This window comes from Passer domesticus, chromosome 6 (assembly GCF_036417665.1).
Source record: "Passer domesticus isolate bPasDom1 chromosome 6, bPasDom1.hap1, whole genome shotgun sequence".
NCBI classification, from domain to species: domain Eukaryota; kingdom Metazoa; phylum Chordata; class Aves; order Passeriformes; family Passeridae; genus Passer; species Passer domesticus.
In genome coordinates, this window is record NC_087479.1 from 6,789,281 (window position 1) to 6,814,700 (window position 25,420).

At 46.2% G+C, this 25,420-nt stretch overlaps 1 protein-coding gene across 3 annotated transcripts in view; it reads left to right on the forward strand.

Annotated features, from left to right (window-relative positions):
- The window catches only part of SLC35F4 (solute carrier family 35 member F4), a 115,299-nt gene that overhangs the window by 34,094 nt on the left and 55,785 nt on the right, over positions 1–25,420 (forward strand). The window contains exon 1 of one of the 3 annotated variants that reach the window (XM_064423015.1): positions 1,511–1,699. The exons of the other annotated variants lie outside the window; for them this stretch is intronic. The gene's annotated coding sequence lies outside the window, so the exon portion shown is untranslated. Of the gene's footprint in view, positions 1–1,510; positions 1,700–25,420 lie in introns of those variants that run through there. 3 annotated transcript variants of the gene reach the window in all.

A 25,420-nucleotide genomic window follows, 5' to 3' on the forward strand; every position in this document is an offset into this window, starting at 1 on the left:
TGCTGGTCAGTGGTGGATTGGAAGCAGGGGTGAAAATACCTTGGAAGTTCTTGAAAGATGAAGGCAGGAAAAGCAATGCTGCAGTTCTGCTGTTCTTTGAGAGCTAGAATGTAGGTGTCCTCATTTTTTTAGCTTGTGACTTTGTCATCCAGGATATGGATGACATGAACAAGAGCAACTTGTTCTCTTTTTTCTCTCCACCGTTGATGAACATATCAGCAAGGACTGGGACCTGAGTCTAGAAAACATCTGGCTTCTCTCACTTGTTCTGTCCTTGCTTCTCAGTAGGCAGAGGGAGGGTCTCCTGCAGGGTGCTTTTATGATGCAGGTGAATCCCCCTGGCAGGGCTGGTGTGCTGTGCTCCCAGCACTCCTGATCCCATGTCTTGCCTGTTTTGCTCAGCATTGTCCTGCTCTGCAGTGGTTTTAGTGATTTGATTAGGAATGTGTCAAGGTGGTTACATTTGGATTCTCTGTCTTTTCTCTGTTCATGCAAAGTCTCCCTTAGTTTCTCCCAGTGCTGTAGGAGCTGTGGGCTCTGTTCCCTTCCCACCTCTATTATTTAGGGCTTGGAACAGCAAAGCTCTTAAGCCCATAGTTTATTCTGAGCCTGCAGATGATTTCACTGAGAGCAGATTTTGGGTCTCTGCTCCAGTTTTTGTTGTGGTTATTTCAATGACAATCAGAGAGCCGAGATAAGACAGAGAGAACAGCAGACATGAGCTTGAGGTTTTTTAATTGCTCTCATCTCTGCAGCTAAAAAAACAGTGGAAAGATCCTGTGAAGTGATGCAAATACAGAGCAGATGCTCCAGCTGGGCTGGACTGGTTCCAGATCTGTGTCTTGATGAGAAATGTGCTCCTTGGATCTCACTGGCATAGGGGGGAAGGGGTGGGGGAAAGGTTGGGGGGATGCTGGTGGTGCACAGAGGGACAGTGTCTCTGCTGGTGACAGGCCCAAAGTGGCACTGCCAGTGAGCAGCTCCTTCTATCCATGCCCAGCTGCAGCTGAGATGCTCATGAAGCACCTGGCTTCACCCAGGGTCTGTCTGATTTGATGACTAAGCCATTACAAAGTATGTGGCAGAGAAATGCTGAGGAATTTTCTGCTTTGGAAGGGAATATTGTTGCTTGGTTGATTTGAAAGCCCATTTATGGCATCAGGTCAAAGGCAGTTGCTTCTGCTGCTTCCCAATTAGAAGACTTATTTATTGATGGATGGCTGAGGTGAGGAAGTGAAAATTCTTGATGTATTTTTCCTCCTGGAAAAGCTGGTTTGCTGTCAGAGTGGTCATTTCTCCTCTGATGAGGTCCTTGTTTATCTCAGGAATGCCATGGCACTGCTGATCATTGTGGATGTTTCACTGCTGTGGATATACCATCTATCAAAACTGGCCTCTGCTCCTTCAGTGACTCATTTTCCTTCTGGAATGTTCTGAGGATGTGCCATGGAGCAAGTTGTCTCTTTCTGACATCACAGATGAGGAACTACACTAAACTTCTCTTCTTCCTTTTCCATGTATCCCCTTTACAGACACTTCCCATAAGGTTAATTGGGTGAATCTGTGCAGCAAAAAATGTCATGAGTACCCCACATCAGCCCTGTGGTGGAATGCTGTAGAGGGAAGCACCAGGCTAATTTTTTGGCATCAGTGTCCAGGAGTATCAAGGAGTTCAAGAGTTCAGGGTTTTTAAGTCCTGGTGAGTCAGCACTGAGGAACACCTGAGCTTTCAAACGTGTGAAAGAAAGACAGGACAGATTGTTCTCTGGGGCCATTGTGGATAGGGCAAGAGGTATTTTGCCTCAAGCTGACAAAAGGGAGTTTGGCTTTTTATCTACTTTCCCATGACTTGGTGGGGAAACATGTGAAGCAGTGGGACTGACTGAGGAGAGTACCCAGTGCTGGTGAACAGGATGAATCCTGCTTTATGGGAAGGCAGAGAGGGAAGGGAATGTTGTGGTGCATGTGGTAGCAGCCAGGCTGGGCTCTGCAGTGCCCGTGTTTGATGGTGAAGCATTGAGAGGCTCTTGGATGGCAGAGGATGGAATGGCAGTGCTGTCTCCAGGTAAATTTCAATGGATTTGGTGTGCAGGGTGCTCAGAGAGACCCTGAACTCAACATCTGGGCTTAAAGGAATAGTTCGCATTGTGAGAAGGTTCTTGTGGGAAAAAAAAACCCCAAAATTAAAACTCCTGAGATGACTTTTGCTGCATTATCAGTCTGTGGCACTGAAACGCTGTGAGTCAGGCTGCAGGAACTGAGCTTTGTGCTCCCACTTCACCCCGCACAGGCTCTGGGTGCCTCGTGCTGATTTAACTCCCTCAGACGGCAGAAAACAAACACAGAAAGAGGGGGCGGGGGGAAGGCACCACAAATATTCTCATTTCTTTCAGCTTTCCAAAGTTGCAATTTTAAACACGCTGAGCTGTGCAAGGGAGTCGAGTTTGGGTGACTGGAGGCAAAACCTGGATTGCTGTGGAAGTAAGAGCAGGAGCAGGGGCATGGAGAGACCTTTCCCAGTAAAGGGCACAGTGCAAAATTCACCTCTAACTGTGCAAGTCAAGGGGGTCTCACAGAATTTCAGCCTTCTAGAAACATGAAAGTTAAAAAGTTTTAATAAGAGTGCTGGTAGCAGTGTGGGGAGCAGGATTTACCTTCCTGCCCTTAAGGAGAGCCATCAGGGGAGGGTGGGAGGTGTGATTCATCCTGGAGCTGGTCACCATAAATTCTTCGGGAACAGCAGAGCTGCTGGGCAGGCAGGAGGGAGGGATGTGTCTCTGCTGCACTCAGCCTGGGATGGTGCCATCATCATCTCAACCTCTCTACAACCAAGGTTCGATGGCAAAAAAAAAAAAAAGAGTTAAAATCCTAAAGAAACCCCTTGAGCATCTGGGGGAAGGGGCTGGGGTGGTTTGAGCTCTTTGTTTATGGAAATATGCCAGTAGCTGTTCTGTGCTTACTTTCCCCTTCCTCTTGTTCTGGTAAGATCACACTGCCCCATCTTTGCTGTACATTTTTGGCACTTCTTTGCTTGCACCCTGCCAGGCAAAGGATTTCTGTGGCTGACTAACAAGACAAAGCTGCCAGCCTGGGTGCTCAGCAAATGACCTCAGTTCTTAATCTTCTTTCCTGAAAATGCCAGGTTGCTGTAGGAAATGTTACAGAGAAAATGCATCTGAGAAACTGCACCATGTTCTCAGTAGACTATGAGTTCAGGTGCATGAAAACTGTAAGAATTTCTCTCCTTGCTGTATATTAGCATGATTTCTTGGGAGGCAGTTGATATTGTGTTGGTGAAGGTCTGTTTTTTTTTTTTTAGTAACTTTTGAACCCCGTTGCTCCATTTGAAGCAAATTACACAGATCTTTGGGTTATTTGAATTCACAAATATTCAAATTGGAGTAACAGTTAATTATTAGTATTAAGATCCTATAAATTCCATTACAATACTGACTAATTTCCATGTCAATACTAACTAATTCTATTATTTAGTACTGAAATTCAGAGAACTGATGCAAGTGCTCAATGTAGAATGGGAAATCCTGAAGAGCCAGGCTTTGCTGACTCTGTTGTTCTGGATTTGTTTATTTCCATGTGAGACAGAGCTAGGGGGACTCCAGCATGCCCAGCAGTGACTGGAAATCAAAAACAAAAAGAAAAAAAATCAAGGAAGGTTTTCAAGTGGATTTTGGTTTTGTGTCACCTTTTTTTTTTTTTTGGGTGCACCAGAATTTTTCTTCCTTTTACATTCAAATGAGGCCATATCCTCCTATTTCTTAGATTCTGCCAAAACTGAAAGAAAAGTAATTTTTCATGCAATTCCACATGTGCATCATGCTGCCTGTCCCACATGAGATTTCTGAGCAGTTTTTGACGCTGATTAAAGCAAGACCCTAGTTTGGTTGACAACTAAACAAATGAGGACTTGGCCAGACTTTCCTTTGCAATGGGCCACCCTGGGGCTACAGACAAAACTGCAGACATGGATCTTTATTTCACATGCCCCGACACCCATCAGGTGCTGGGGAGGAGGCATCTGTCAGACAGACATACACAGACACCCAAACAGGTGTAGCAAGAAGTCTGGGCAGTCGGGGACAGGGATTTCCACCTTTGAAAAGGATGTGATTAGTTGTGTTGGAGCTGCTGACCAGCCCTGGGCCCTGTGGGGTACTCAGATGGGTGTGGGACACTGTTCCACCAGAATGAGGGGGGGGTTTTGAATAACCACAGCTCATCCTCAGGTAGGAAAGTCTTGAAAAATCTTGCAAATCTTGAAAAATCTTGCAGATCTTGGAAAACCTTGGAAAATCTTGCAAATGCAGTGCTGCAGCCCAGCTTGTGCCATATCCAGGTAGAGAGAACTGATGTTACATCACCTTACAGCCTTAGCTCTGTGTCCACAATGCTTCACTTATCTGCTTCTCCTTCCTGTGATCCTTGCCTAAGAGGGACTTGTGACCGTGGTGATAATTATATCTCTCTATATATGTCTTCATATTCTGCTCCTTGAAGTGTCTGAAAGCTTCCTCTTTGATGTGATTCTGCTCCCCAGAATACATTATACTTTCCCAAAACAAGTACAGTGCTTGTTATAATTATTGCAGAAGTGCTGAGCATTTTCAAGTGCTTTTCATCATCCCCAAATGTGGAAATAGATGACTTGGCACTTTCTTTTTACTGCCAGCTGCTAAAGAGGCCAGTTCTGGATTAGGAGAACGCAGTGAATCCATTGCAGAGGAATGTCTGTGGTGGTTGCACAAGACTGGATTTGTGTAAGGGCTGTTACTGTGTAGGGCTGGAGGTTGGGGTTTATCCTCTGCCTTGTATTAGACTTTAATGGGATTTTAATCTTTAACTTGGTTTCCAATTGTGCTCAGCTCTCAAGGGCAGGGGTTGACACAGGGCCTCAAGTGTCTGGTGGAAGAAATGGTCTTTGTGCTGTCAGACATAGAATCACAGAATCCCAGACTGGTTTGGGCTGGAAGGGACCTTAAAGGCCATCCAGTCCTACCCTCTCCCATAAGCAGGGACACCTTCCACTATCCCAGGTTGCTCCAAGTCCTGTTCAACCTGGCCTTAAACATTCCAGGGATGTGGCAGCCACAGCTTTTCCGGGCAGCCTGTGCCAGTGCCTCACTGGCCTCATTGTACAGAAAATTTATTGCTAATATCTAGTGTGAGTCAGCCTGGTTTTGGTGTAAAACTTCACTAATTGTTTGGTGGAGCAAGCAAACCCCACGGTGAGGTGCGACCTGTGTGCTTTCTGTTGTGCTAATAAAGAGCAGGTTTTACTGATGCTCTCTTAGCACTCCAAGTCTGTGTTAATATTCCAAGAATTGCACTTGTTATCTTCACTGTGGAGGGATTCCCACCACATTCTTACAACAGATACTTGCTTATTAATAGTTTTTATACTAGCACTAATAATGATCATGGAATCAGTTAGGTTGGAAAATCCCTCCAAGATCTTCCAATCCAACCTTTCCCCCAGCACTGCCAAGGCCACCACTGACCCCTGTCCCCAGGTGCCACATCCACATGGCTTTGAACTCCCTCCAGGGATGGTGATGCCACCACTGCCCTGGGCAGCCTGTTTCAGTGTCCTTTCAGTGAAGACATTTTCCCTAATATCCAGTGTAACCCACTCCTGGTGAAATTTGACGTCCTGTCCCTGTTCCCTGGGAGCAGAGCCTGACCCCTCCAGCTCTCCCCTCCTGTCAGGAGCTGTGCAGAGCCACAAGGTCCCCCCTGAGCCTCCTTTGCTCCAGGCTGAGCCCCTTCCCAACTCCCTCAGCTGCTCCTTGCGATCTGTCCTGGCGATTTTAAACTGGAGGAGGCATCACCTCCAGTGACCAATGTCACCCAGACCACACAGCTTGGCCTAGGGGGGCTCCCCTACCAAATACTGTCACCAGAGCTTTTTTCCAAAATATTCTTTAAAAAGTTGGTTTTCAGAATTGTACTCAAATTAGCCGGTGGCTGTCTACAGATGAATTTCCATCTGGAGAATGTTGCTTCTCTCCTCAATTTCTAACAAAAGCATTGAGAGCTACTTGCAAAAAGTCAATATTTCAAATTAAATCCCCAATAAAAATTCTTAAGGGAATTCAGCTCCCCAGACAGTTTAATTCAATTTGTTGTCCTTAGAAAGAAAGCATACAACCTATTATTTTAGGAAACAGGACATAGATTTTGTTAAGCTGTAGAAACATATTATGAACACAATAAAGCCAGATAATTCTTTGCATACAGTTTAAAAAAAAATTCACTAAGCCTTCAATAAACTAATTAGTCACTAAGGAAGACTCCTACTCTGAAACACAGAAACTTCTCCAGCTGAATTTGGTCTTTGCAGTTGAGCTACTTTAACTGAAGACATTTGTGGTTTGCTGGAGAAACTTCTACTTCTGGATTAATACTACTTTTTAAAAATAACCCTGGCCCTTCGTAGCTGGAATTGCTTAAGTGTCAGATTTAATGATGATATATCAGTTTGGCTAATGAAAGCCAGTAGCTCTCCCTAAAAGCAAGCTTTGCCTGCAGAAGATTTGCAGCTTCTTACAAAATGAATTTATCTCCAGTGAGGAATGCTGTGGAATGAGTGTGATGTTGTTGGCTTCTTTGGGATTCTCCAGAGGACAGAAAATCCTGTTTCACTTGCCAGCTTCAGCTTCTCTGCTGAGAATAATGGATGTTTTTACTACAGGATCAGTGATGTGGCTTCAGTTGTGTCGATCCCTTTCCCTTCTCTGATTTCACTGCTGCTGGATAAGAAGGTGGAGGTCAGTTCTGACACATTCCTGCAGGGATTACAGGTGGTGGAATCCACTTGGTGTTGATTCATTTTCTTGTTCGTTTCTGACAAGTTCAAAACAAGTCCATTTTGTAGTTAATAAGTAGTGGTTTGGCCTTTCACCCTTCCATCTTGTTCTGTACATTGCTGGCTGTTCATGCACAGATTTCAGAGACAAGTTCCTATATTCCTCCTTTAGAACTCATTTTCTCAGGATACCAGGCAGTCAGTGAGGTTTGCTGTCATTTTGTGTGTGTGATGTTCATCTCATCTTCTTCTGAGTTTTGAACCTTGTGGACCATCCAGAAGGTTAAAGAGATCCAAACTCTTGCAATCTCATTTGAATTAAAATTGAAAGGTAACATTTTTGCTACTTCTGGGCATGTAGCAGGCAGGGTAAGGAAATAATTCCTCAGAAACTCTGGGAAAGTGTAGTATGAGCTCAACCCTTCCTAGACATCAGAAGAAGTAGAAGAAGAAAAAAAAAAGAAAAATAAGAAGAATCAGAACAAGCAAAGAAGAAGGAGAAGAAGGAGAAGGAGGAGAAGAAGAAGAAGGAGGAGAAAGAGAACAACAACAACAGCCACCTTATCCACTGCTAAAATTCTGAAGTCTGAGTTTGCATCATCTTGGATACCAAAGCCAAGTCATTGCAGGAGACAACATTGAGGAAACCAAGATTTCTAATGGAATCATCTCTGGTTTTCCCAAATTGTTTTATTCTGTCAAAAGTTATTTCCCTGTCAGTCCTGTGCTTCAGCTTGTTGTGGGCTGTATGCATGTGTACAGAGGAAATATGGAAAATCAGATGGATCATATTCTGCTTTCCTCCCCCTCCCCCTGTAAACCCATAAAATGCCTAAGTAGACCAAGCATTCTTTTAATTCTTTCTTTACCTCCTCAGCTATGTTTTGTACTTTCAAGGTTGCATGTGGTCATCTGGATCAAGTAGCTTTGCAAGAGCTGTTTGTGACCTGGAGAACAGCTCAGCCTGGGGCTGCTGAGGGCTGGAACTCAGGAGTTTTGTATTGCAGAGCCACTGGGATGGCTGAGGGTGCAGGCACTCAAAATAGGTCTCCTCCCAGCTGGGAACCAAGAGGTGGAACTTCTGTCATGACTGGATAGTAGACAGTATCTGTGTGAACATCACTCAGCGCCTCAGAAATGGATTTTGGTGACTCAGAGGAAACAGCAGCACCATAGTTCTCAGATGTTCCCAGCAGGTAGTTTGGTTTATATAAAATTTATTTTGTTCTCAGCTGCAGCAGGGAACAGCTCTGTGGTGGAAGTTCTGTTCTGGACTCCCCACACACAGTCCAGAGGCTCCAAATACTCCTCTTCTGCACAGAATCCAAACTAGTTTCTTGAACCTTTGGGTGTGATTGATACATGTGGTTCACAAAACTTGCTCCACCTGACCAAAGCAGGATTCAAATGTGGAGAATCTTAATTTGGAAGAAAAGTGCAATGTGGCTTTGTGAGGGTGTGGGTGACCATGGCAATTCCAAAGCCGGGAGCTTGCTGTCTGTCAGTGTTTCTGAGGAGGTGAGCACACACAGGTGTGATAGAAAGAGTTGGTTCATCACATGTGCTTAGATTTATCTGCATTTAAACACTGTCTGCTGCCCTGTGCCCTGTTGCCCTGCTGAGGCTGGGGCTGCTGTGCTCTGAAGTGCTTTGCATGTCACCTCAGCAGTGCAGGACCTGCTGCCTTCCTGCTATGGGAATGTGCTCCAATTTCATGCCCAGTGTGTGGGCTGTGACAGCTCTAAAAGAGTAATGCAGCTCCCCTGATGCTAAACATCTGCAGAGAGACTGGATAAAGTGAAAATAATGTGTATTTAGAGTGGTTTGACCTTATACTGCCTTCCTTCTAGGAAGTCCAGCTGCAAATGCTCAAGTGCTCCCTACTGGTGCTTGCCAGCCAAGTATTTTTTGAGTGTAGCAGTGAGCAGTGACTTACTCTTGACTACCCAAATAAAACTGCTGGGGACCAGTGAAAAACACCACTGAAAATTCATATAGTCTTTACTGGAACCCTAGAAATACCCTGGTCATGTGGGCTAAAAGAACATGAGACTACAAAGGCATGGAGTGTAACTGCAGCCCTCCAGCATCCTCCTGCTCCTGGGACATGGCTGTGCTGCGCTGAGCCAGCTCCTACAAGGTTTCTGTACTGATCACAGGCTGTTCAGCAGGGCAGAGCCTCAGCTTAATCAAATAATCTTTGTTATATCTAGTATGATTGTCTATATCTGCCTATTTATAGCCTGGCGCCATGTGTGCCAGACACGTGTCCCAGATTGTGTCTGAGAGCGTATTTGATAATGGATTTACAATTGCTGGAAAGAAGTGTGGCGATGGGCACGGAATGCTGATGGCTCTGCCTCTGCTGTGCTGTGGTCCAGATCCCTCTTCCTTAAGGATGCTGTGGAAATTGCAGAGGTGCTGCAGCAGCAGTGAGAGCTGTGCCTGGGGGCTCCATGCCTTTACTTCCAGGGTGACCCTGGAGCTGAGGAATGGGCTAGCAGTCATTTGAAGAGATTTTTGGGGAGGGTTTTTGTAGAGGGACAGTGAGTGTGGCAGTAGATAAGGCTGTATAGGATATGGGTATACCAGCTGGATCTGGATGTTGCAGTCACACAGACATTGCTGCCTGGTTTGCAATGCTCTATCACTTGCAATCGTGATATCAGGGCTGTGGGTCCTCAGTTTGGCAGCACAAAACCAAAGCTGGACTAAAGCAGAAGGTCCTGAATGAGATTCTGCTTTGTGTGAAAATCCACTCTGCAGAGTGGATTTTCCATTGGAATGGCTTTAAATGCAGAGGATTGTAAACACTGTAAAAAATCTCAGAAGTTTATTTCTGCTCTTCAGCTGTGAGGCTTGGAGTGATGCCTCATGACCCTCCTGCCTGCTGGCTCTGGGGCCTTTTGCTTAATGCAAAGCTTGCAGAAATATTGGCAATTCATAAATTGTCATATTTCCTTGTCATCTCGATTGGGACAGCTCATCTTCACAACAGATGTGGACAACTGGTGAGACTGCAGGCAAATGCTCCGTGCTCATTGCATCTGAATTGAGAGGGAATATCTACCTATGGAGAAGGAATACATCCATGATACATGGATTAATTGTTACCCCACTGCTCTCTGTTATTCTCAGCCACAGGTGGATAACTTCAGCTGCAGCTTGTGTATGACCACTTGAGCTCCTTCAGCTTGAAAGGACAGGGAAAGAGCTTTACAAGAGGAATCATAGAACCCTCGTAGAATTGTAGAATCCCAGAGTATCCTTAGTTGCAAGGGACCACAGGGATTACTGAGTCCAGCTGTTGGTCCTGCACAGACACCCCAACAATCCCATCCTGTGCCTGAGGGCATTGTTCAAACACTCCTGGAGCTCTGGCAGCCTCGGGGCTGTGCCCATTCCTTGTGGAGCCTGGGCAGTGCCCAACCCTCCAGGTCTCTCTTTCCTGGAGAGATGGAACTGTGGCAGAAGTGGAAGCAGTGTTTCTGCACTTGTGTAGAAAAGGGATAAATCTTTAGCAGAACAAGGCGTCATCTGTTCTCTTGCTGTGAGAACAGCTTGTTTTGACAGAGATCTGCCCCTTCACATGGGAGAGCTTTGTCAACAACAAACAAAGGGTAGAAAAGTTAAAACTTCCTGCATAACCTACAATTCCCACTGGCCCCAAATAAAATGAGATGTAAGCACCTCTCTGACTTTAAATAGCACATGGGTAATCATTCCTCAGAGTCTGGTGATAGCATCAGTAAAACTGATTGGATCCAGGGAATTAAACAAAAGAACCAAATCTGTGCTGCTTTCATCTGCATTGGAGTGGCTGGGGAAGAAATCAATACTTGTTAGCTAAATAGGGACAATATTGTCAACGCTGGAAGTTATTTTCCATTCTCTGTACTCTATTTAGGGCTTGAGAATGATCTCGAGTCCATCCAGCCAAGCCTTTGCAGGGGAGACAAGGGGTGATTGGGGGTTAAGGCTGAAAAGGGGCCCGAGGTTTGATTTCAGTTCTCTGCTGTTCCACAAACTCCTCGTGTGACCTTGGGAATATTCTTAACCTTTTTGCAAATATTAGAAAACATTTCTCCTCCCTCCTTTAGATGGGGAGTGATTGTGAGCTGGCAGCTTTGTTGGTGGCCACGTTGAGCTGACTGTGTCTCCTTTGGTTGCTGGTGGGCTGGGATCTTTCTCAGCTCTGTTTGGAGGATGCTGTCTCCTCCTTCAGTGACTGGAGCTGCTCTATGTGCTTGCCACTGTTTATTCCCACAGGTTAACTGGGAAAACCCTTTTGTGGCTCTGTCTGCTCATGGCCAAGGTGTCCTGTTGGAACCCTGGTCACTGGGTATTTCAGACTTTCTGTGCTGTCAGGCACAGACCCCCAAGAGAACACTGCATTTGACCTGAGGCTGTGAAGAAGGCTTCCAGAATTGACCAGTAGAACTGGGATTTGGGTGTGGAGTTTGATTAGAAGTGTGTAATATCACAGGGTGGAAAACTTAGAGTTTAAGGGTTTAGAATATAGTAATAGATATAAAGCAAGATGGAGGTTTTAGGGTGGAGGCTGGTCCTTCTTCTTCACCTTCTCCTCTGTGAGTTTGGGTAGTTTTGTGTAATTGGATAAAAAAGTCCCCATTATGGCCACGGGTGGTTGGTTATTGGGTTAAAAGTAAAAATAATTTAGGTGTCATTTCTTAATTGGACAGTTTATCCTTAAAAGGCCTTGCAGAGAGAGAGATGGGGCTCCATTTTTGGTTTGTTAGAATGAAGTGCTGGAGAACTCAGGGTTTGTGAGACTGTGACATAGATAAGAACTAACAAACATCTGAGTCCCAACAAGAAATACCATCTTGCACATTTAATCCCGACTTTGGCAGAGAAAAGAAGGAAAGAATCAACAATGTCCCTGCTTGTCCCTTTCTATAACTTCTCCATATGAACTCAACTCTGCTGGCAGCCAGGAAAGGGCTCTGCTGTTTCTCTGTCCCAGCTGTAGTCTGTGCCACCTTAACTGGCTGAACACTTTTCAGTGATTTATGATAAACAGAGATACTTTCAAGGGTTTGTGGCTTTTCTTCCCAGGTCCTTCCTGTGCTGACAGTGACCTTATCTACATTTAGCTTTGCCTTCTGGATTCTTGAAGACAAGCATAGATTTAAGCAGTCCAAAATGAAAGATTAAGCCATGGTTTTAGCTAATCTTCATGCAGAGGAGACTGCCTGCTCTTCCTATCTGGGGCTGGGGAAATTCTATTATGCTGCAGCATATCTCCAAGGAAGGATTTGAGTGATGATGTTAGCAGCCTATCTTACACTAATTTTTACACTTAATAGCACATGATAAGCCTGTTGTCTGCAGAGTAGCATTTTCTTCTTGAGAAACGACTCCTGTCATTTGTTGTGCTGCAGCATGGAAACATTTTGCATTTTTCTCTGAGGAGTTTTAACTATCCTGTGTCTGCTGCTTGGTGATTGCTTCCTCTTTGAACCCAACATACACCTGAGGCAGAGCTGTTGCTAAGAGGTTTACAGGAACTTCATGGTCACAGAATTCTCCATGGACTTCTTGCAGTGCACCTGATAGAGCTGTGAGGTTTCTGATCACCTGTCGGTTTTTTAGGACATTCTTTTTGGGTCTTCAATTTGTCCCTTCTTACAAAGCATCCTGCCAAAATAATGTCCTTCAAAGACACTGAGCCCTTTCATTGAAAGCCTCTTGAGGGCTTAGAGCTTCTAAAAACCTTCAAACTGTGGCATTTCTGTACCTGCAGAATAATCTCATGCATTTCCCAAAAGACAATCACAGTTAATCTCCTCTGAGGCCTCATTAGAGAATGCAGAGATTTTCCTCTGTGGATTTACATCTTGGCCCTCCATCCTGGCAGCAAGGGGGTCCCTGTTCACTGTCATTCATCTTTTTGTCCTGCCCTTCTCTTGCAGTAATAGAATAATATAATTGTTTAGGTTGGAAAAGACTTCTAAAATGGAGTCCAGCACTGCCAAGGCCACCACTGACCCTTGTCCCCAAGTGGGGGTCAAGGCTTTTGAGCCTTGTCCCATATGGCTTTTAAGCCATATATAAAGCTCCATGTGGCTTTTGAGCACTTCCAGGCGTGGCAGCCCCACCACTTCTCTGGGCAGCCTATTCCAGTGCCTGATCACCCTTCTGGCATTTTTGCTCCTTTCCAATTTCCCTCTTTTATTGTGTATTCTTCCATGCCAATTTCCACTGTTTCTCACTTGCCTTTGAGTGACTTTTTGTGGTCTCTCTACTTTTTCCTCCTTTTAAACTCTGGTATTTTCTCCCATCCTTACCAAGTACTGTGAAGTCTTTGTGCTGACTACAATCCACAGTCACTGAGGTAGTATTTGTAAAGCTGTCTTTTCCTTAAAGCCATTCCTGGGCCTGAAGTCTGCCATGTGGCACACTTAAAACTTTACAAAATCATTGCAGGAAAGCTTAGGACCATCTGCTCTGTTTTTACAGATGAACTGTAGGCAGACTGCTGTGTTGGCCAAAATGATGTGGTCATTAAATCACTGAGATGTTTCTCATTGTCAGGTTGAAGTTCTACCACTCCAGCCTAAAACCAAAGTCCTTTCAATTCTGCATGTGCAGGCAAACCATCACTTGGCATTAATGGACTGATTAAATATTCTGCTGAAGTGAAGCAAAGGCTACCAAAACTGCATCACCTTCTCTGCTGGAACATTTTTTTCATGCCTGAGACTTCTGTTAAAAAATCAGAGGGCTTGTGGAGGTGAGAAGGGTTTGGGGTGACCTGACTGTGGCCTTGCAGTACCTGAAGGGTGTTGGCAAGAAAGATGGAGAGAGACTTTTTACAAGGGCCTGGAGTGATAGAACAAGGGGGAATGGTTTCAAACTGAGAGAAGTTTTAGATTAGGTATTAGGATGAAATTATTCCCTCTGAGGGTGGTGAGGCCCTGGCACAGGTTGCTCAGAGAAGCTGTGGCTGCTCCTGGATCCCTGAAGTGTTCCAGGCCAGGCTGGACAGGGCTCTGAGCAAACCTGGGATAGTGGAAGGTGTCCCTGCCCATGGCAGGGGATTGGAACCGGATGATCTTTGAGGTCTCTTTCAAACCAAGGCATTCTGTGATTCTGTGATTTTGTGATATGATACTTTATCTCAGTCTTGAACATTCAAAACCATCTGAATTTTTACAAATTTGAGCCTTTTCACAAATCTTCCATTTGCCTTCCAGTGTTCCATAAATTTAGTAGTAGCTAAACCAAAGTGTCATCAGGTGGAGCCTGTGCAGCAAGTTTATCCTGCCCTTGAAGGTTTGTGATTCCTGCTGACACCAAGCAGCCCTGTTGGTAGGCAAGGCAAGAACTGGGCAGCTGTTTCCATGCTGGCAGCTGGAGAGATTGCTTGTGCTTGGGTGTCATGAAGGCTGACAGCTTCACCAGCAGCTCGAGCTGCTGCAGAGCTCCTGTGTAATTGTTTTTTTCCAGAAATTGTACTCTGGAATTGAAACCTCTCTTCAGGAGAAGGTGGCTGCAGGCACTGCAGCTCCAGGGAATGGGTTCTGCTCTACTGAGCCAAGGTAGGCACTTACACCAGTGCCATGGAGAACTCCATTAACCTGGTGATTGAAAACCTGGCCCAAAAAATATGTTTTGTAGTCACAGCACAAGCCTTCACTTCTTTTAGCCATGTCTTGAAGCTTTGACTGCTATCTTAACACACCAGCAGAATTGGTTTCTAGGAAGTGTGTTGCTGCCTTCCTCGTTTTTTGCTGCTTTCAGCAAAACAGATGGATTTCAGTGTCTCTGTGGTAAAGCATTTGCTCTAGATTCTGCCTTCCCACAGACACTTTCACGGATTCTTTGTCTCAGAGGAGGTAGATGAGTGATCAGAAGACCTCAGGCAGTTGTCAGAGCCCTGCAAAAGCCCCTTGTCCTTGCCCCCTCCTCAGAGCAGTGTTCAGGGGTCTCAGAGGTGCACACCTGATGAGGGCCCCCAGCCAGGGCACATATCCAGCTGTTTTCCAGCCCAGATGGGCTTTATGTCCTGCTCTTTTATTGAAGATGGACACATTCATCTATTGTTTAAGGGCAGATTTTCAAACAGACTTGATTGATGTGTTGGCATCTGAGTGAAGGCTCCGTGTTTGAAACTGAAGGGCTTTGGAGAGGCTCCTGCTCTAATATTTATGGCTGTATCCAGACATCCAGACAGCTTAGGCTGCACTGGTGTGATAGTTTTTCTTATTAACTGAATAGGTCTTGTGGTCTTTTAGCAATTTAGGTGGAACTTGGGCCACATTTGGCTTTACTTGTGCTGTTCAGTGAAGGGATAAAACCACCCAGGTGCATCTTTGCTGTGGCAGCTGAGGAGCTGCTGGTCCCAGTGGATTTTCCTGCAATCCTTGTCACAAATGGAATGGAGAAGCTGGTCAGGGAAGTCCCTTTACTCTGCCAGGTAAATTACAGCTCTGGGCATCATCAGCTGTCCACAGCTCCCAAGAGCTCCCCAGAAAGTACTGGAGCACTGGGAGTCTCTGGAATCTCCTGTTATTTACTGATGCCCAGGGAGATCAGCAGCTTTCCCTCTGCTTCCACAGTTTGCTTTGCCATGTGTAAGGAATTAGATTCCAGGTTTTCAGGTGGATTGGTCCAAGTGTGTTGTATTTCTCTCTTTCCAGATGGAACTATTATTTCTTTCTAAAAATTGAGTTTTCCACACTATCACAGGCTGTTTGGTTGAAAGCTGGAGGAGGTGAAACACTCAGGGCTGCTTGGGCAGGACCTGCAGGGACTGGATGTCTCTGTTGGGCTGGTGGATGCTCCCTGAAGAGCCACACCAGGTCACATAAGTTAGAGCAGCCATTTAACTGCTGTTAATTGCTCTGACTTGGGTCAGGCTGAGATCAACTATGACTAGAGAATGGTGGAGCTGAGAACAGCTCTCTGATTTATTTTAAGAAGATTCTTCTGGAAGCAAAATTTATATTTTTAATGGATTTCTGAGACAGAAACGTCTATGTGAGGGCTCACTTCCTAACAGTTTGTATTAAATCTGTTGTTGATGTTCTGGAGCTTAAATATGTTTCTAAAAGTGAAAAAAAATAGTTTCTGGGTACTTTACAGATATGCTGAATATCAGCTATGATATGACAGCAATAAGCACATCAAACTGTGGGCTACTGCCATCATTGGTATGCTGTGTGTGCAGAGGCTTTGTACATCACTAGGCTTTGTGCCTGACAACTGCAAGGATGTTAATTATTATGCTATAATTCATCAGCTGAAGGATCTTGCAGCACTGTTATTAAGCCAAATTCCGAGGCCTTTGCTAGGTCATTAAGCAAAAAACTAAGTAAAGACAAATTAACTCTGTTATTAATCAATGAATTAAATATATTTTGAAGTTCTGCTTTCAAAAGGAAGGCACTGCTTAGGTGGAAAATGAAGGAATTACATAAAATAATTTAAACAGAAAAATAAATTACACTTCACACTTTAAATAATTTTGGAAAACAAATCTTTCTGCAGAGTCCTTTGAGCCCAGGTCAGTTCCTGACTGGGCTTGCAGGAAACAATGAGAATGGGCTGTAGGGCAGGTCCTGTTCACAGCCTGTGATCTCTCCCTTTCCTCTTGTCTCATGGCTCTGCTGTGGTCTGTGACTGAGGACCCTCTTGACTGCCCCAGTGTAGTCAAGGCATCACTTTTTCAGATTCCCCCATCCTTAGCATGGGCTCAAAAAGCTTCTTGCCCTTCTTGGCTTTGATTTCCAGGCCCTCAAGTTCACAACCTGTCTTGGGTGAGACGCTGACCCCCAAATCAGCTGTGCAAGGAGTGCCTTGGCCATCTGGACATTATCTGGTCCTGAGTATGTGAATGACCTTGTCAGCAGTCACTGCTGAGTGGCTCCTTCTCAAAACCCTGGATTTGTGTTATCTCTGAGTCCCTCTGCTCTCCCTGGCTCTCAGGATGGTTTTTTTCTTCCTGGGCAGGTGACTGAGCAGGCACAAGCTGCTTTTCAGGAGTGATCATCCCCACCCGTCCTGTGGCAGCAGCATGGTGTGACCCTTCAGCAGGTGCCAGATCCTCCTCACTGGAAGCACTGGTCAGCTCCCAGTTTAGCTCCCCAGAGCTCACACTCAGCTCCTGAACCAAACCCAGCCCTGGCTTCTCCTGCTTGGCCCATCCCTGCTGCCAGAGCTGTTTCCAGCTGCCTGGGCCCTGACACCATGATATTTTTTCTGAAAAATCCCTTCTCCAGGATTCTTCTCCTGAGAAGCTTCAGAAAAGAAATGTAAACAATAATTATCTGATTGCTTTGGAATGTGACAGGTGCATCTTTGGTTGGTTCCATGTGAATTGTGTTGACTTAATGACCAATCCCAGTCCAACTGTGTCGGGAATCTGGTCTGTAGAGTTTTTATTATTCATTCCTTTCCTAGCCTTCTGATGTATTCCTTTCTCTCTATAGTTTAGTATAGTTTTAGCATAGTATTTTTAATATAATATCATAATATAATAAATCAGCCTTCTAAGAAATATGGAGTTAGATTAATCTCTTCTCTTGTCCTGGGACTCGCAAACACATCAACAGGCCCCCTCTAGGTTTGAATGCCTTTAGGAAGTGCCAGCTCAGTGGCTTCCCACAGGGACAGGAGATCAAATCTGGGAGCCCATCAGCTGAACAGCCTGTGGGGCTTCCAGTTTTATTTTTTACTTGCTATTGCATCAGTATCTGACAGGCTCAAATCCCAGGGTGCCAAAGAATTACAGCAAATATTTCCTTTCTGTTGGGGGAGGCCGACTCTGAAATGTGAGGTGTGTTGTGCTGGAGCACCGTTCCTTCTGCTTGAATTTTAGACACAGTTCCTGCCCCAAGAGCATTCCATTCCAGCAGACAAGGAGGACGCAGGGGGTTGAATGTATTTAGGAAAAAGTCATGAGGGCAGAGGCAGACACTAAACAAAAGCCTGATGAGCTCCCTTTGGCTGCAGCCCGTGGTTTGTGCTGTGAGCAGGCTGCCAGCTCCTCAGCCTGGCCTGACAGGGATGTGTTTTGTAGGCAAACCACGTCTGCCATCGCCCCACCAAAGGAAGGGAAAGTTGGAGAAGGCTTTTGTTGCTTTCTTACATATTTTTTTTCACATTACATAAGTACGTAAGCTGCTAGGATCATTAGAACGAACTTCTCCCCATATTTCAAAACCAATCTCTTGTTTTGACATTCACAATCTGGCTCTTCCCTGGTGTTTTCATGGTGCTGGCGTGGAAACGAGCAGCCTGCATTCCCTCCTTCTCCTTACGTGACTGGAAAAGAGAAGTTCAGGCATCTATTAAATTCCCATTGAGAGACAAGTGCTGAAGTGTGAGCTGCCTAAGGTTTCCTGCATCCTTCCTAATATTTATAGCTCAGTGATTTAAAGCATATAATCAAGTTTGTTGGGTGAGAAACACATTCCAGCCCATTCCTTTTGCCACGGGACAGCCAAGGAGGGAAGCACTGGTGGGTGAGCAGAGGAGTGCAGAGGAGATGGAGCAGGGGACTGACAGTACTGAAGTGTCTATTTCTGGCTCATGCACATTATGGCACAGATATTTCCCAGAAGATGATGTGGCTTTTATTTGAAGGCAGCTCTTTCTGCTGACTCCAGGTGGAAAGGCAGGGTATTTGGGTTATGGCCTATATGTGCACATCATGTTCAGCGTGGTAGGGAAAGGGGGCTCGGTCCACGGAGCCACAAAATATCCTGAACTGAAAGGGACCCACAAGGATCATCAAATCCAGCTCCTGGCCCTGCACAGACAGCCCAGCAATCCCACCCTGTGCCTGGGAGCATTGTCCAAACACTCCTGGAGATCTGACAGCCTCAGAGCTGTGCCCATTCCCTGGGGAGCCTGGGCTGTGCTGGTTCTCTGCAGGAGAACCTTTCCCTGGGCTTTGTGGAAGGCTGAATGCTGTAATCAGGGAATGGTTTTAAACTAGAAGAGGAGAGGTTTAGATTAGATGTAAGGAAGAAATTCCTCACTGTGAGGGAGGATGGTGAGGCCCTGACACAGGGTACCCAGAGAAGCTGTGGCTGCCCCATCCCTGGATGTGCTCCAGGTTAGATGGAGCTTGGAGCAGCCTGATTTAGGTGAAGATGTCCCTGCCCTTGGCTGGGGGCTTGGAACTGGATGGTCTTTTAACTCCCTTCCAGCTAAGCCATTCCATGATTTTACGATTGTGTGATATGGAGGTCACCTTGTCTTTTGGTCTCTGAAGAACACAGTCCCTGGATCTCAGCTAAATGGAGGTTTGGGGTTTGCTGCCAACAACTCTGTGGTAATTCACTGCTGTTTAATTACAGTGGAGCTGTACAGCCTTGGCTTTACAAAGCTGTGTGCAGGCTGGGGGAACGCCACCATCTCTAGGGCTGGCTTGCACAAAGCTGGCCCATCAAATAGGGGCTTTTTGCAAAACCCAGAGCTGTCCCAGGCCTGCTGATGATCCCTTTTAAGACAACTTCACTGCCCCTTTTACCCCTGGGCAGCAGGGCAGGGCTGGGACACTGCCTGCCCGTGCTGAGGGCAGGGAGGTTTGTGCTGCAGGAGGCTCTCAGCTGTCTGAGGGTGTTGTGATGTGCTCTCCAGGTGCCTTGTCTGCCACTCTGTGGCTGCTGTGTGACAGCAGAGATGCACCAAGCAGCCAGAGCCTGCACAGGGGCTCTGCTCAGCACGGCCAGAGTTGTCACTGTTTCCTCCTCAGAGTCACAGCCAGAGAGCACAACAAGCTTTAACCTCTGCACAGACAAGAGGCACATTGTGTCAGCCCCGAGAGCTGGCTTCAGCTTCAGATTTGTCAGGGAAAAACGTTTGGAAGCTCATAATGCCCTGCCAAATAGGATAGTGTTTTGTCCATCATGAACAAGAAGCTGGAGGATACACAGGGAGGAGTGTAGGACTGTGGTGCAGAAAGGTCATGTTCTGTCAGTGTGAGCAGCACAGGGGAAGGGAAAAATTGTAGTAGAGAGCATGGCTAACCTTGGTGTGCCTAAAGCTGAAATCCATCACTTACAGCTCTGCAAGAGGACAGAGAGAGATAGAGGGAACCTAACAACTTTATGAATAAGAAAATCCAGTTGCAGCAGCAAGGCTCAGTGCCCTGGCATGGTGCAGGTGCTGTATTTTTGTTCTTTTTAGCTCCTTTTTTCCCTCTGCCTCAGCCTTTGTAAGTGCTCTGCTGACCTCTCCATGTGACCCTGGCTGTCTCTGCTCTTCATTGCCTGCTTAAGACAACTTGTCACAAAGTCCCTTCACAGTGTCACCTCCGCTGCTCTGAGCAGCCACATCCTTTCTGCTCATTTCTCAGATCTCTGCTCAAAAACCTCATCTCCTGTTGAGCCTCCAGACCTCCACAGCACGTCTTAATACCCAGATTCTTGAGACTGTTTCTCAGGGCTGAGCTGATGCTCTGCTTTGTGCCTCTGTTCTTACTGTCTGTGGGAAAAGAAGTGCTACGCTGGGTGACTTCCACAGCAAGCAGCAATGTTAAAAAAAAAAAATATTTTTCCTGAATGTTTTCACTCTCTATTTTCATTCTATTTCATCAGAAGTGACCTGAAACTCCTGCTTTTCATCAGGCACCCTGGGGAAGCCTTGCTATGAACTATTCCTTCTTCTTTGATGCAAAACACTTTGAATCAGAAAGAAAAAGTGTTTCCAGTTGGGGTTTTTTTGACCATGGCTATCACAGTGGGGTGCTTGTCAGACACATGGTATGTGATCATACAGTCTGTTTGCTTTGGAGTCTGGACTTCATCTGGAGCTGCACAGAAGTCCTGTCCTGGGATGCTCTTGACTGTGCTGTACATGAAAGGTGTTGAAGCAGAGACCTGGTGGCCTTGTTCAGTTGTTGTCTTAGATACAAATCCTATGGAACTTATGGCCATGATGAAAAAAAAAAAATAAAAACCACACTAGGGAGTCTTTTTCTTTTCTCTTTTTCAAACTGAAGCTGCATTTTTGGCCAGGATGCACAAGAACAAGGCCTGTACAGCACAGGGACACCCACGTGGAGCCAAGACAGGTCTAAGCCTTGCTAAATGCAAACTCACACATCTCTCAGCTGGATAACCTGTGCAGGCTGGCCCTTGTTTCCAGGAGAATCACCCTAAAATCTTCCTTCTTTTTCCTGCTAGAGTGAATGTTGTGGTAGATGCCACAGCAGGGAGAGGACTGCCTGGTGCTGTTTGTCAGCCTGCTCTGCATATTCTTAGCTGTGCTTCCACAGATCCAAAAACAGGGAGGAAAGTATCAAAACAACTGGAAATATTTCATGTTTGCTGAGCCCAGATACCTCATTTGAGTCTGTGGGACTGATAAATAGGTCAAAGCCAGAGTCTTGTTGGTATTTTCCTCCTGTGAGGGGCTCTGGCCAGTGCCCTTGGACTGCTGGAAGAGCAGGGCTCAAAGCTGTGCAGACTTTGAAAACACTGGCATCAAATCCTGCCAGGGAGGAAACTTTGTGAAATGAAGAGGAGGGGAAAAGGAGAGGAGGAAGATGGGGAAATGAGCTGTGACTCTGCAGCGTGGCTGTCCTGGGACTGCTCCTGGCAGTCACCTCTCTCTGACCTGCCTGCTCCATCCCTTCCTTCCCAAACCCTTCCAGCCGGGGGATCCTCCTCTCCCTGCCCCTCCTCCCTCCAAGCACTTGAAACCTGAAATCCTCCTGCAGGATTTCAGCTGTTGTTCATGTCAACTCGAAATATCTGCAAAAAGCCAAACGTGGAGCTCCTCCCTTCTGGTTCCCATCCACCCCAGCACGAGGAGCCAAAAACCGTGGGAATGGCGTGTGGGGAGCTGCTCTCATCCTTCAGTCTACACTGAAGGTAGTTAAGCACTGAAATTAATAAACAGGAGGCTTTGAATAGACACCCCCCCAGCTGCAGTGCTTTTTCCTTGTGGGAGCACTGATCCATAAAGTTTTGAGTCGAGCGCTGTGTAAGTTGATTTAAAAATGCATCCAGTTCTGGCTGCAGGCATCTGGCCTGAGGTGGAACAGGGAATAGCTCAGAGCTCTGTGCTGCTTCTCCCTGGCCTGGCTGTGGTGCCCAGAGCTGTGAGTCTCAGGAAGGGATGGATGAGTGGTGGTCTGAGTGCTCTGCACTTGGAATGTGGAGCTGGGCCACAGATGGGTTTATTTTCCATGACTGGAACATCCTCATCGTGGCTTTACAGGAGCAGAGGACTGGACATGGGCAAGTTTTCAAACTGCCTGGTGGTTCTGGGGTTTTGCACTTTAAAGACTGTTCCTTTTTCAGAGTTAAAGTTCCATTATCTTCTGACTATCAGCCCCATTTCATCTCTCACAATGCACAGCTTCCATATCAGCTGTTCTTTTTCTTTTTTTTTTACAAAGCCTAGCTTAGGAAATGTCCCTTGAGACATCTGTGAAAGATTCTTGCTTGCAAAGCTACCTACTGATGTGCTCCTAATTACTGCAATCACATTATTTCAATGATGCCTCCAGTACAGAGGATTTTATCTTACCTTTTCACATACAGGGTGTTTGCATTTGGATTTTCTTTGGAATTGGAAGTTGTGAGTAGAGTTTCTGGAGTTTTCTGGTGCAGTGCACTCCCTCTTGCTTTAATAAAGGGTGTATGGCCAAGAGAGAGGCAGTTTGTCTCGACACACTGAGAGCAGTGCTGAGGGTCAGGATGGGATTTTTTAAGCCTTTACAGAGTTCACTTGGGTGTTGCTGCAATTGCCTTGTCCTTCTGTTTTAAGTTTCACACTGATCTTTAAACTCTAAGTATCTTTTTGGGACTGACTAGAATAGTTCTGGGGGTGGTTTTGGTGTGGTTTGTTTTGTTTTTTTTTTAATTTATTTTCCATTTCAGACATCAGGGCAGGAGGAGGAAGAGAGAAGAGGCTTGTGATGAAGTCACTGGGCAGCAGCTGAGGCCTCAGTTCAGTTCTGGTTGCCTGCTGTGGTACATTGGCTGGCATTAAACCCAGATATTTGGGGCCAAGTTCTAAAACCAGCAAGATGAATATTAGAACAGCCATTGTTTTCAGTGGGGAAATGTTTTATTGATTTTTTCTTTTTCCATGGGGAGAAAACCTAAATAATTTAAAGTATCTCAGGCTGTGGTCTCATTTTCCATTCTCTGTTAGCTGCTATTTCTGTTGCCTGTTTAAAAAACATGTGAAGCATCACAGTTTCCTAACCTGGCACTGTTTCATGAACTCCTGATGCTTGCCTGGCTTAGAGATCAGTGAAGCAAATGAATCCAGAAGCTGAAAGGCTTTTGAGCCAGGCCCCTGGAGCAGAGCAGGTCAGGACTGCCAGAGATGGTGGCTTTTAGAGGGCTTGTAAGCACCAGAGCTGCTTACTCTGGAGGACTGGAAGGAAACAATAAACTTTGGTTTCCCAAATGCCAAAAAGTCAGCAAGAAACTGTTCACTTTGACTTCAGTTTAGATTGCTTAGAGCAGTGATAAATAGAGGGTGAGTGTGCACATTAGTGGATTGGTGTAGGTGGTTAACATCGTTCAGGAGCTGTATTTTCAAAAAACAGCATCTCTGTGATGCTTTAGAACTTCACTGGTACCTTGATCTCCAGGAGTGTGCTGATGTTCAATTCCTTCCCAAGGCATTGAGCTGTGACGGTGCTGGACTGGTTTTGGCTTTGTGCACTGGTGGATCTCAGAGCAGTTCTCAGGAATCAGTTACCTGATTTTTTTAGACCCTTGTGAAGCAGATAAAAGCCATATGTCCCTCTGCCAGCTGAACTGTCCCAGTGGTGTGGCTGTCACAGGGTCTGTGCACGAGACAATGAGTGGTTTGAGCCATGTCCTACCCAGATCTGGTTTCCTGTGAGGACAGAGGAGAGTCTTCCCATAGTGAGACATCCCTGTCAGTGCTGCAGCATCACAAGGTTCCTTCAATCCTTGATGATGAAAGGCAGAGTGAAGCTCCAGCCTCTGGTAACGAGCAGAGCACTGCACTTTGATGTTTTCTGTGAAGAAATCAAATGGGAAGGTGGCTTTGCTCTGATATAAGCACACAGATATCGTGGGTGTGGGGACAGGGGGAGGTTTAGGTTGGATATCAGGAAAAGGTTCTTCCCCCAGAGGGTGCTGGGCACTGCCCAGGCTCCCCAGGGAATGGGCACAGCCTCAAGGCTGCCAGAGCTCCAGGAGTGTTTGGACAATGCTCCCTGGCACAGGGTGGGATTGTTGGGGTGTCTGTGCAAGGCCTGGATTTGGGTTCAGTGATCTTTGAGGGTCTCTTCCATCCCAGGATATTCTGTGATTCTCTGCTGGGGACTGTTAGGATAATCTAATGGCTTTTTGGAAAGCACAGTGGGTGGGAAATACGGTGTCTCTGGGAGCTGGCTGTGCATGGAAGGGCAGTCTGGTAATCAGGCACATAAAAATGAGTGAGGGCAGCATTCCCTTGCAGACCTGATCCCAAAGGGGCTGTCTAGAGGAGCCCAGCTCCCTCCATGGCCCACAGGCTGAGGGTGCCTCAGCAGCACAGTGTGAGCTGTCCTGTGTGACCCTTTCCACAGGCATTCTCTGTCCAGAGAAGTTTGGATGGGCATAGCCAGCTGGCAGGAGAGCCACTGGGAAGAGTCTGGCTGCCAGAGCAGACTGAGCACTGCTTGCAGGGATGTCTTACAAGCAGGAAAATCTGTCTTCAGGGTGTGTAAATGTTGCTCAGTGTGTGTCCCTCCCTCACCAATTAATTCACATGGAAACACATTTTGGGCTCAGCTGAGCTACATTTGTCAAACTTTACCAGCCTGTTTGTTCATGTAGGGGCACCAGTTTCCCACCTGGATTTTGCCCCCAAAATCCACGCTGTGCCCATTGCATGCATCCATTTCAGTGCTCCTGGCAGCACAGCTGGAAATCCCTGCCCTGCTGCTGTTGGGAGCAGCTACATCCTGCCTGTGGGTGGGAGAGAATTGCTCTGAGTTCATCATGCACACCTGGAGTGTAGCTTGGAGCACACAGGGATGCTGGAGCAGTCAGCAAAGCCTGGAAATCCTGCTTGGTGGCAGATTTTGCACTGGTTGTGGTGCCACTGGGAGCAGGACAGGAAGCAAAAGGCTTGAACTGCAGTCAAGGCAGAGTCAGGTTATCTCTGCAGGGCAGTCAATCTCTCAAGCACGTTGTGAAGTCATTTTTGGAGGGTTTAAATTGCAGGTCAAGCTCACGTCATCCTCCTGCAAGACTGAGTGGATGCTCTGCCAGAGAAATGGATTGAGTGACCTCTGGAGGTGTCTTGTTAGCCCTGTTCCATCATTCAGAGTTGTACCTTTGAAGAATAACTTTTTTTTTCTTTGTGGGAGGGGTCCAGTTACATGAAATCAGATTGCAGGCATTGCCCTCAGGGCCTTACAGGCTTAGTGTGGTTGTGGACTGCAGCAGGGGTGGGTCAGAGCAGAGAATGACCAAGGTGGTTCAGTGGCTGAGCCTTTTAGCTCCACACCCTCAGCACTGGTGGCCACCACCAGGGATGTCTTGGAGAGCTGGCAGGCAGCAGAGATGAGGTGAATTGTGTTTTATCTCACTTTTATGGTGATTTGTAGGATTTGAGATCTCCTTTTGAAGCTAAATC